The sequence below is a fragment of the Asterias rubens genome, chromosome 4 (genome assembly GCF_902459465.1).
Source record: "Asterias rubens chromosome 4, eAstRub1.3, whole genome shotgun sequence".
In the NCBI taxonomy this organism is placed as follows: domain Eukaryota; kingdom Metazoa; phylum Echinodermata; class Asteroidea; order Forcipulatida; family Asteriidae; genus Asterias; species Asterias rubens.
This window is the reverse complement of record NC_047065.1, coordinates 18,276,451-18,286,789: the sequence shown is the minus strand read 5'-3', so window position 1 is coordinate 18,286,789 and position 10,339 is coordinate 18,276,451.

Here is a 10,339-nt window from a genome sequence, read left to right as displayed (position 1 = left end):
GAGTCCAGAGTCCTCCCCCCTCCCTATTGAGGGGGTGAGAGTTGGCATAACAAGCTCACGAGCGCAGAGAGTCCAGAGTCCCCCCCCCTCCCTATTGAGGGGGTGAGAGTTGGCATAACAAGCTCACGAGCGCAGAGAGTCCAGAGTCCCCCCCTCCCTATTGAGGGGGTGGGAGTTGGCATAACAAGCTCACGAGGGCAGAGAGTCCAGAGTCCCCCCCCCCCTCCCTATTGAGGGGGTGAGAGTTGGCATAACAAGCTCACGAGCGCAGAGAGTCCAGAGTCCCCCCTCCCTATTGAGGGGGTGAGAGTTGGCATAACAAGCTCACGGGCGCAGAGAGTCCAGAGTCCCCCCCCCCTCCCTATGTTGCCGTCCATGTACCAGAATCGAGGTTGGCAGGATATGGCATAGAACCACAACGAGTTTACCTTTATCACGGTTAGGCCATCTTGGTTTCCTTCTATGTGACTCAATGCGACCAAACCGAGGCTGGAAGAAAAAGTCTGATCCTTCCATATGACGTGAGAGTTAGACCTGCCATTTCCACTGATGCATACAGGATACCTGACACAAATCACCATAGCATGATAAAGGGCTACGACCCGAGTTTTGTTACACAAACATTAAAAAATTGTTTTGAATTTGTTGGAAACGGGACGCAGATTGTTGACTTTTTTACACAGTCATAGACCTTATGCACATGACGTCATTTCAGTTGGGCGCCCTTACCTAGAGGTCAAAAGGAGGGTGTTCATTGGCCAATCCTGTGCGCCGCGCGTACAAATCTGTGCGTTTCGATTGTTTCGTCACCGTTTTTCCACTAAGATGGCCGCTGGATGACGTCAATGCATAAGGTATATTCTCTCTTAACAAGATCGTGGAAGGGTCTTTATATATGCGTCATCAATGGATTGGGCATGCACAGCGTGCGCGTTTCATCAATAAATAAGCGCGCCCATTTTGAATTGTTACGTAGTTTGCACGTGTCATATTCTATGCTTTGTGACGAAAGCTAAGCAACAACCAGCACCAACAGTAAACTGCAAACAAACCTAAAATAGAACGTTACAGTTCTAATCTTGTGAGCGAATAGCGAGCATCGATTGCGAATCTTTCTTGATAAATTAAGTTCAAAGCAGTTTATTTATACGAATTATATTTGTCTCTGTGTGAGAGAAACTTCACCCTTACATCGGTGATAATGTCCAACCCCAAACCGGTAAGTTACAAACTTTCGTCAACTCTTTGAACGAAGTCATAGACACACCAAATTTGTTTTCCGCTTATTTGTGGTGATATGACGCAAACATTGAATGCTAACTTTTAAGCGTACAATATCCATATCAATGTTTTAGTTTTATTTCATGTGGGCTTTGTTTCTATGACATCACGTTGTTAAGTTTAGTTTGATTACATAGCGTATGTTTTGAACATCACGTCGTATCTGTTGTCACTAAGTTTATATTGGCGAATTATCAATTGAATCACTCTGAATTGTTCAAACAGCTGGCTTGGATAGTTTTTGTTGTCAAGTTACTAGTAAACATAATAACCCAATCATCGAGCGAGTGCAACAGAAATTACCTCTTCAAGGGTCTGGGTACTTTATGTAGGACAAAAAAACACAATCATCCACAGAACACAGTTTGATGATAATGATAGTAGAAAGCGTACCTAAAAATATTCCTTGCTGAGATGCTGTAGTTTTCGAGGAATGAGTAAACAGTGTAATGAAATAGTTTTCGTCTCGGTGATGATGAGACGAAAGTTATTTTAGCATGTAAAAACGTATTTTCATGACATTGTTTTACTCTTTTCTCAAAAACTACAGCACCTCAGCATACGCTTTCTTCTATCATTATCGCCAAACGGTGTGAGTTTATATAATGTAAATCTGTGGAAATTGTGTTTTGTGTTACAAGAAGTACCCAAATCATTTAACGCATACAATTAAAATGCATGGATCACCCCAACAAATATTATCAATCGGTTTATAATGGTGAAGCAATATCGGCATCGTGTTGGTTTTCGGATCCGACTAATGTTTGCCCTAGTTCGGCATATTAACCACATTGGTTTTACGCTGGTGATTAATATTGTGGTTATTATGGAAAACATTGAGTTATTTTGGTTTGTAGCAGGTACGTTGGCTTTAGGTTGGCGGTCTTGATGTTGGCACGTTGGCAAACGTTGTTTGGTGTCAGCACATAGGCCAAATTTCATAAAGCCGGTATGCACAACAACTTGATAAGCACAGCAAGTCATTGCTCAACAGAAACAACCTATCAGTCAAAATTACTAAAGTTTAGTTGTTGTGACTGATGCCCATTTCAAAGAAATGTGTCAAGCAGTGTTTTATGCTTAGCAGCTTTATGAAATTGGGACATGGTCAGTAACCATATTAATCAGTAGCAACTCGTTCACCCACATGAGACAGTAAGCATCAAAATTTCGTGTTTTCTTGCAGAAATCCGGTTCCAGCCAAGGCTTACGTGCATGGCTGCGGGAATACGTGCGGCCTTTGGCTGATTCACGTGTGTCCCATACGAAAGTGCAGGTATGCTTATTAAATGAGCTGTTCAACAATAATTGCAAGCCCAAAATATAGATATCAATTGCTCCTGTTTTCGACCTTAAGTTGTACCAACAAGAAAAATACCTTAGTTAAATTTGTTATCAAAGAATTCAATTGTTATGTTAAGATTCGTCCGTGCGGAAAAAAAAGTGGTATTATCAAAGGTTGTATTTGTTTATTCGGCATGTTCAATGTTTTCAGGTGCTTTCTAAGGCAACGAGAGATCCGTGCTCAATTCAATCTGCCCAGAAGAGAAATATCAAATCTCCATGGAAACGCATCTCTGATATTAGAGGTGAAGTCAAGGGCAACGCCACGAAGCTGGAGACCTTTGAACTTTCCAATCAAAATAGCGGGAAGGTGAGTGGCCAAAATAATATGATAGATTAAGAAAAAATGAACTTAATTAATTCATTCTGCTTTCCAGTCACTTCTGTTCTTCTTGCCTAATCTACATTAACAAATAAATTACGAGAAAATATTGTAGTAAATGTTTTCTTTCTGTGTTTTCCAAGCAGAAAACATCTAATGATCCAGTCTGCTCTGGTAAATCGTCGAGGAATTCTCGCTCATTTCGTCGTGCATTACTTGGCAGCAGAGGCAACCGACGTACGGCCAAAGTAGCACCTCTTTCTGTCGACAATTCTGAACAAAACGGAACACTAGTAAGTCTTAAACAAACTATAATTGATTGGGAAATATCTTGTGTTATTGGATTAGAATTAGAGTTATAATTATTTCATTGTCCGCATATTAATACAGAATTTTAGCTTCCATCCATTGCGGAAATTATAAGAATAAACAAAATTAGTATTGATATTGTGCATTGTGTAACTGATGATCTCTTTTTATTTTCCTTTGTCTGAACAGAAAACATCTAATGCGCCAACATTTTCAGGGAAACTACCCAAGGAATTTGGGTCATTACTTCCGAGATTTCCAACGAAAAACCAGAGTACGGGAAGATCAACCCCTACTCCAGTCAGTGCGAGCAAGTACTGCATGAGCAATGACGACTTGGCACAGAAACGAATCACTCAGGATCTTATCCTGTGTGACCTTCGTGAACAAACAACACTCAAGAAACCCACCGAAATTCCTCTGTTTGAACTTGTTGGTAATGGTTTGTTGTCAGGTAAAAATGAGGCGGGAAAACGCGAGGAAAAGAAGCTGCTAGGTAAGAAATTTGAAGCAGCAAAACGCTCTAGAGGTCTTAAGAACCAGATTAATAAAGGAGGAAGGAGAGGCACAGGTCAAAACGAAAGGAGCAACATCTCACTTGACCATGGTGACAATAAAACTTACACTTCTCCTGGATTTCTTCTGCATTCTAAACCTCGAAGAAGAGCTACATCGCCCAGCAGAAGAGGGCGACAGGTACAAGATGTAGACTCCATTCAGCGGGAGCCTCCTCCATACAGCTGGACAAGTAAGTCCTCGATGTACGACATCTGGAAGGGAACTAAAGAACGTGAAGGCGGCAATCAACTGGTAGATGGGGACAGCGAAGACAGTCTCACATACTCAGGGATGGAGCAAGAAGTATGGAGTGCTGAACCATTTGGGTGTGTTGGTAGATCTCTCACCATGAAACCAAAGTGGTTTGCAGATTTCAAAAACACCAGATATGCGTCAAAGATGTATAAACCCAAGACTCGCCGAGGTCGTGTAGCAAATGAGGCCACTGGTAATAAAGACTTCGACTTATTGAGTCATGATCAATGCAATGACAAAGTAGACACTGTACGCGGGGCACCAGCGATAGCACAAAATCAACCATTAGGAGATCTTAAAGTCGGTTCTGGAACCGAGAACTTTGACATCTGGAGAAATAATTTCGAAGAAAACAAGACTCCTGAAGAACTTATTCTCGAAGAAGAAGAGGACGGTAGACAATATTTTGTCGGCTCCCCGTGTCAGTCCCTAGTACTCGATACTTGGTACGGCGGCGATAGATATGAGAACACAATATCTGAAACAGTAGACCGAGAAGACAGTCTCAAACCATTATCAGAACATAAACATCAAGAAACCATGACTGGTAAACCATTAGATCTTGTTAATCAATCTGACTTTGTAAACCAAGGATGGTTCATCGACCACAACAGCAAGAATGACGAGACCAACATGATGGCTCGACCGAAGACTAACCGCGGTCGAGTGGTGAAAGGGAGTGTTGATAAGAACAGTCCAGCCAAAGAGTTAGAAATATTGACTCGTGAAAAATGCGATGGCCACAAAAATAATGGTCCTCATGGCGGAATCGAAGCACAAAGTTTACTTTTAAGAGACCAAAAGAAGCAATTAAATGTCGACATCTGGGAAAACGATGTTGAAGATGGTGAGGATGAGGCTCTTGAAAAGTTTGTTTGGCAAGCAAATGACGCAACGTCTTCAGTCCTCGGAAACGGTGACCAGGTTTCAAAGTTTAACTCAGAAGAGTCAAAGACTGATGTAAATACCTGGGAAGAAGAAGATGATGTGCATGACATTTATTTGGATGAATGTCAAAAAGAGGAGGAAGAAGAACAGGAGCTGACAATAACAGAACTGGAGAAGTTAAATGAGAACCAGAAGGAGCAGTGGGAGCTGGCTGCTCTTGGCGAATGGTCTCTGATCTGCCACGATGATGAAGATGACGAAGAATCAACCACTCGTTACTTCATGATCAATGATGAATTGCAGAAAGAGCAAGAGGTGGGGGAACATCTGATGAAGAGTATCATCTGCGAGTTTCAAGATCTTCAAGTAATCAAAGATTTCCAAAAGATGCTGACAGTACCCGGATGCCCAAAGGAGCAGATACCACGATGGGCACCAAGTGGAAAGCTGTTTCAATGGGAGATAGACATGACACTTATGGAAACATACTACTTTAACGCGGGAAAGATCAAGTCAAGCTGTCGTATTGATGTAATGTCATGCATTTTAGAATGAAGTTCTTACGATGAAACATAGGTGCTGAATGAGGGAGGAGAGATTGTTAACACGCACGAAACAAAAACATAATACTGCGCAGTCATTGAATGTTTGCTTATGTCACCAAGGTTTTGGCAATGTTTAGATAATACGGTTTCCACTTTTAGTGGAGAATTGAAAACCTGTGTCATAATTAATGTTCACTTACAAAATAATAACATAATTTATGACAGATAAAAACAGGGTGTCAAAACTCGAAACAGGGTGTGCACAAGACACACATTATCATCTGGCCAAATGATGATGGGTACAAGGTGTGGCACAGATTACCCTCAAACTGTGCTAACAAAAAGTGGGATTTGAAACTTTGCATGGTGGAAATACATCAATATTGAGGTTTTTAAAGACACCAGAATTCTCTCTCTCTCTCTCTATTGGCTATGTTGTGGTGGTATAAGAGCGGGTTGTTAACAACTCAACATAATATGCAATGCTAAAAAAAACAATAGTTGGTGAAACATAAATTTCAAGAGAATGTTGCAACACGCACCATCATCACCAGATAAAAAAGTAGTACTAATTAGAAACAAAAACGGAGAACTTACTTCTTGCGATTATTTTGCAAATGGATTCTCAATCAAGTATGTTTTTATGATACATATTCGGTACATATCCTTTAAAGGCAGTGGACACTATTGGTAATTGTCAAAGACTAGTCTTCACAGTTGGTGTATCTCACATATGCATAAAATAACAAACCTGCGAAAATTTGAGCTCAATCGGTCGTCGAATTTGCGAGATAATAATGAAAGAAGAAAAACCTTTGTGTCACGAAGTTCTGTGCTTTCTGATGCTTGATTTCGAGACCTCAAATTCTAAACTTGAGGTCTCGAAAACAAATTCTTGGAAAATTACTTCTTTCTCGAGAACTACGTCACTTCAGAGGGAGCTGTTTCTCACAATGTTTTATACCATCAACCTCTCCCCGTTACTCGTAATCAATTACGGTTTTATGGTGATAATTATTTTGAGTAATTACCAATAATGTCCTCTGCCTTTCAATTTTTCCAGAAAACTTGGGAAATGTGTTTAATTTTATAAGTTTTTCCGGCCAATTTCATTATCTATTCTAACCACTGCTCAATCAATTTCGTTTAAAATGAATACTCAAATGAATCAGCATTCAACAGTATGTGAAATTAAATTTTACCAGTCTAACTGGCCAAATCAGATACCAAATTTCATTAGGCCGTATTGACGTAAGACTCATTCAATTTCAAAGTTGTAGTCTTGAATTGCTATAATATATGAAACAATAATATGTCTGAAACGAACCTGAATGAGAAAAAAAAATGAAACGAAATTGAAATAACAAGCTAGACAGAAACCCTAGCTCGAGTGGATTAGGAGGAAATGCGTGAATTTGGCTTGTTAGAGAAATTAAATAATTTATTTTGCAGTATTGAATATCTATAAAAACCTATCATTTATTACTTTTCGCAGCCTTTCAAAAACATCTCTGGTGAGACAATTTCTTTATTTATAGGTTTTCTCGGCCAATTTCGGCAAATGAACAGCCAATTTAACCACCAAGCTATTTTATTTCGCGCGAAATCGAATGCTACTGAATAGGGTCATTCGATTTCGTTTTATGATTAGTCAAATGTAATGTTGCGTCATTCGATTTAACAAAATAATCATTCAATTTAAAATTCATCAAAGCAGCATTCAAATTCGCAGACGCTTCTTGAGGCGTGTGTGTCACGAAAAAGAATGACGATACGCTAAATTGAACAAAGTGCTAAAGGAATTTGACTTTACTCAAAACGAAATTGAATGACCGAATTCTGAATTTGAAACGCAGTAACAACTGAAGAGGCAAAACAGCTTTAATTCGAACGCACGAAAATGAAATTGACTGCTCATTTGCCGAATTTGACAGAGAAAACATATATTAACTTAAAACAAAAATAAAAATAGTATTGAATGTTTTTTTGTTTTTTTATGTGTTATCTTCTTACTAGTCCCGATGAATCTCGACGTACAGACCCATTTCCTCATCCGACGGTGTTGAAGCACTCGAACATTATCATTGTTACAAACCTGTTTTATTCCAATGGGAAAATACTAATATTGTACAACTAATTATTGTTGGCTTGGTTATTTTCTTTATCTGTCATCTTTCTACGACAAGATGGAATCAACTGTATATACAATAAATACGATTACAAACTGACTTTTGATTGTTATAACTGAGTCACTTTTGAGTTGAGTTGCTTTACTGTAATTATATTCTCGTTCAAGTAAACAAATGCAAGAGTAGAAAATAATTGTGTAAACATTAAAACAGACACATGTGTCTGTGCATTTTATAACAATATCTAAATATTGGAAAAATCAATTGGAAGACAAGTAGCAGTGAAAAGGCATAACATAAAAGGTAATGAAAAATCCCACAAAGATATTTAACCCTTTAGTCCCTGCACCGCCCGAGTTTGCTGAAATCCAACTTCTCAAGATTCTTGTAGTAAATTACTGGAATCGTAGTTCAAATTTTAAAAGACAGCCATAGCTTAATGTGTATGCACAATTTTTTACCCTTTCGGTAATTATTCTAAAAGTACAAGTTCTCATGGGAACAATAAATGCCTCTCGTTAAACGGCTACGGTAATTTTTATGGCGAATATTTTTGTGCACGGATAAAATGAACACAATAGCTTTTCAAGGCTTTTGTCTGGCTCAATGCTCATACTGATTAAATGCGAAGGCGTTAATGTTCGACAATATCATCATAAATGATGAACAGTTTCCTGTTTACTAATGAGCGTTTTATTTTTCGTAAGAGCTAAATTATTTCATCATCATAAGCTTCGACAAGTCAACTGTGAAGGGAGAATTAATAACGATCTATAACAACTAGATATATTAACAATTAATGCGTAGACCTACTAATGACTATCGAGTTTTCTTTTGATGGTCCTTTTTTTCTACAAACACAAGCTAGCGAGGTTTCCTCGTACCGCATACAGTGTATCGCTATATGCGGCTGGGCGGTTCAGTGGCTAAATGGTTAAACATTAAAAATGGCAAAGAGAAAACAGTCGTCTTCAATAAAGGTACATTAGTTTACCGCCAATTCTGTCTTGAAAACAATACATTTTTGTGTACATAAAGCCATAGCTTAATGTGTATGCACAATTTTTTACCCTTTCGGTAATTATTCTAAAAGTACAAGTTCTCATGGGAACAATAAATGCCTCTCGTTAAACGGCTACGGTAATTTTTATGGCGAATATATGAACACAATAGCTTTTCAAGGCTTTTGTCTGGCTCAATGCTCATACTGATTAAATGCGAAGGCGTTAATGTTCGACAATATCATCATAAATGATGAACAGTTTCCTGTTTACTAATGAGCGTTTTATTTTTCGTAAGAGCTAAATTATTTCATCATCATAAGCTTCGACAAGTCAACTGTGAAGGGAGAATTAATAACGATCTATAACAACTAGATATATTAACAATTAATGCGTAGACCTACTAATGACTATCGAGTTTTCTTTTGATGGTCCTTTTTTTCTACAAACACAAGCTAGCGAGGTTTCCTCGTACCGCATACAGTGTACCGCTATATGCGGCTGGGCGGTTCAGTGGCTAAATGGTTAAACATTAAAAATGGCAAAGAGAAAACAGTCGTCTTCAATAAAGGTACATTAGTTTACCGCCAATTCTGTCTTGAAAACAATACATTTTTGTGTACATAGTTAATATAAAAATGTTTACTTTATATATCTCTTTCTCCCGGAAAGGAGCAGCACCCTTTAATCAGTTAAAGTCAGTTGACACCATTGGATTGGTCTTACCCAAAATAATTGTAAGCATAAAACCTTGGTAACAATATTAATGGGGAGCTGTTGATAATTTAAAACATTGTGAGAAACGGCTCCCTCTGAAGTATAACATTAGTTTGCGAGAAAGAAATCATTTTCCACGAATTTGATATCGAGACTTCAGAATTAGATTTTGATGGCCAATCTCGCAATTTTGACGACCAATTGAGTTCAAATTTTCACAGGTTTGTTATTTTGTGCATAGTGTTGAGATACACCAAGTCAGAAGACTGGTCTTTGACACTATTATTGCCAAATGTATCCAGTGTCTTTAACAAGAAAACAATGATCACGGGATTAGTTAGATCTTGTAGTTTACAGCTGTGACCAAGCTGAAATAATCTCGTGTTTGTAGTTATATGTGTTTCCCATTCATACAATGCAATACATCTGCCCCAAGACAGCTATTATACAGCATTGGAGTGTGTGATTAACCAAAACAGAAGAAATCGTTTTTTGTTCATAAAAATAAAATAAAAATGTACAATCAAAGCAGACGCATAAAACTGTAGCACAAACAGCCATCTCCCTGTGACTGTGGGAGAGTCTGAGTGGATCCTCTCCCGTGTTCGGGAACAAAATAATTTACTCGTTTCATTGCCGCGGATCAAATTCAATGCTTCCGCCTCGGTGAGTCTGAGGAAAGTGATACGCTTTCGCATTGAAGTTGGGCCAATTTTTACTAACCAAGTAAGTGGAACGGTTTGGCAGTAAGTTTTGCTCCCGACTCACTTCACGACCCAGTCAGCGCCACCGGAAAGTTTATTGTTTTTTTAAATACCGCCCTCGCTTGTCTTGTTCCAGTGAACAACAAGAACATAAGTCAAGGCAAAGTATAACATTATTTTACTTTCCAAGAAAAAAGAACAGCAGGTTTATTAATACACAATTGCTCTTATTGCCGTTCACTCAATTTTCATTTGTTTTATTATGTAGGCCTACGTTTGTATTGTA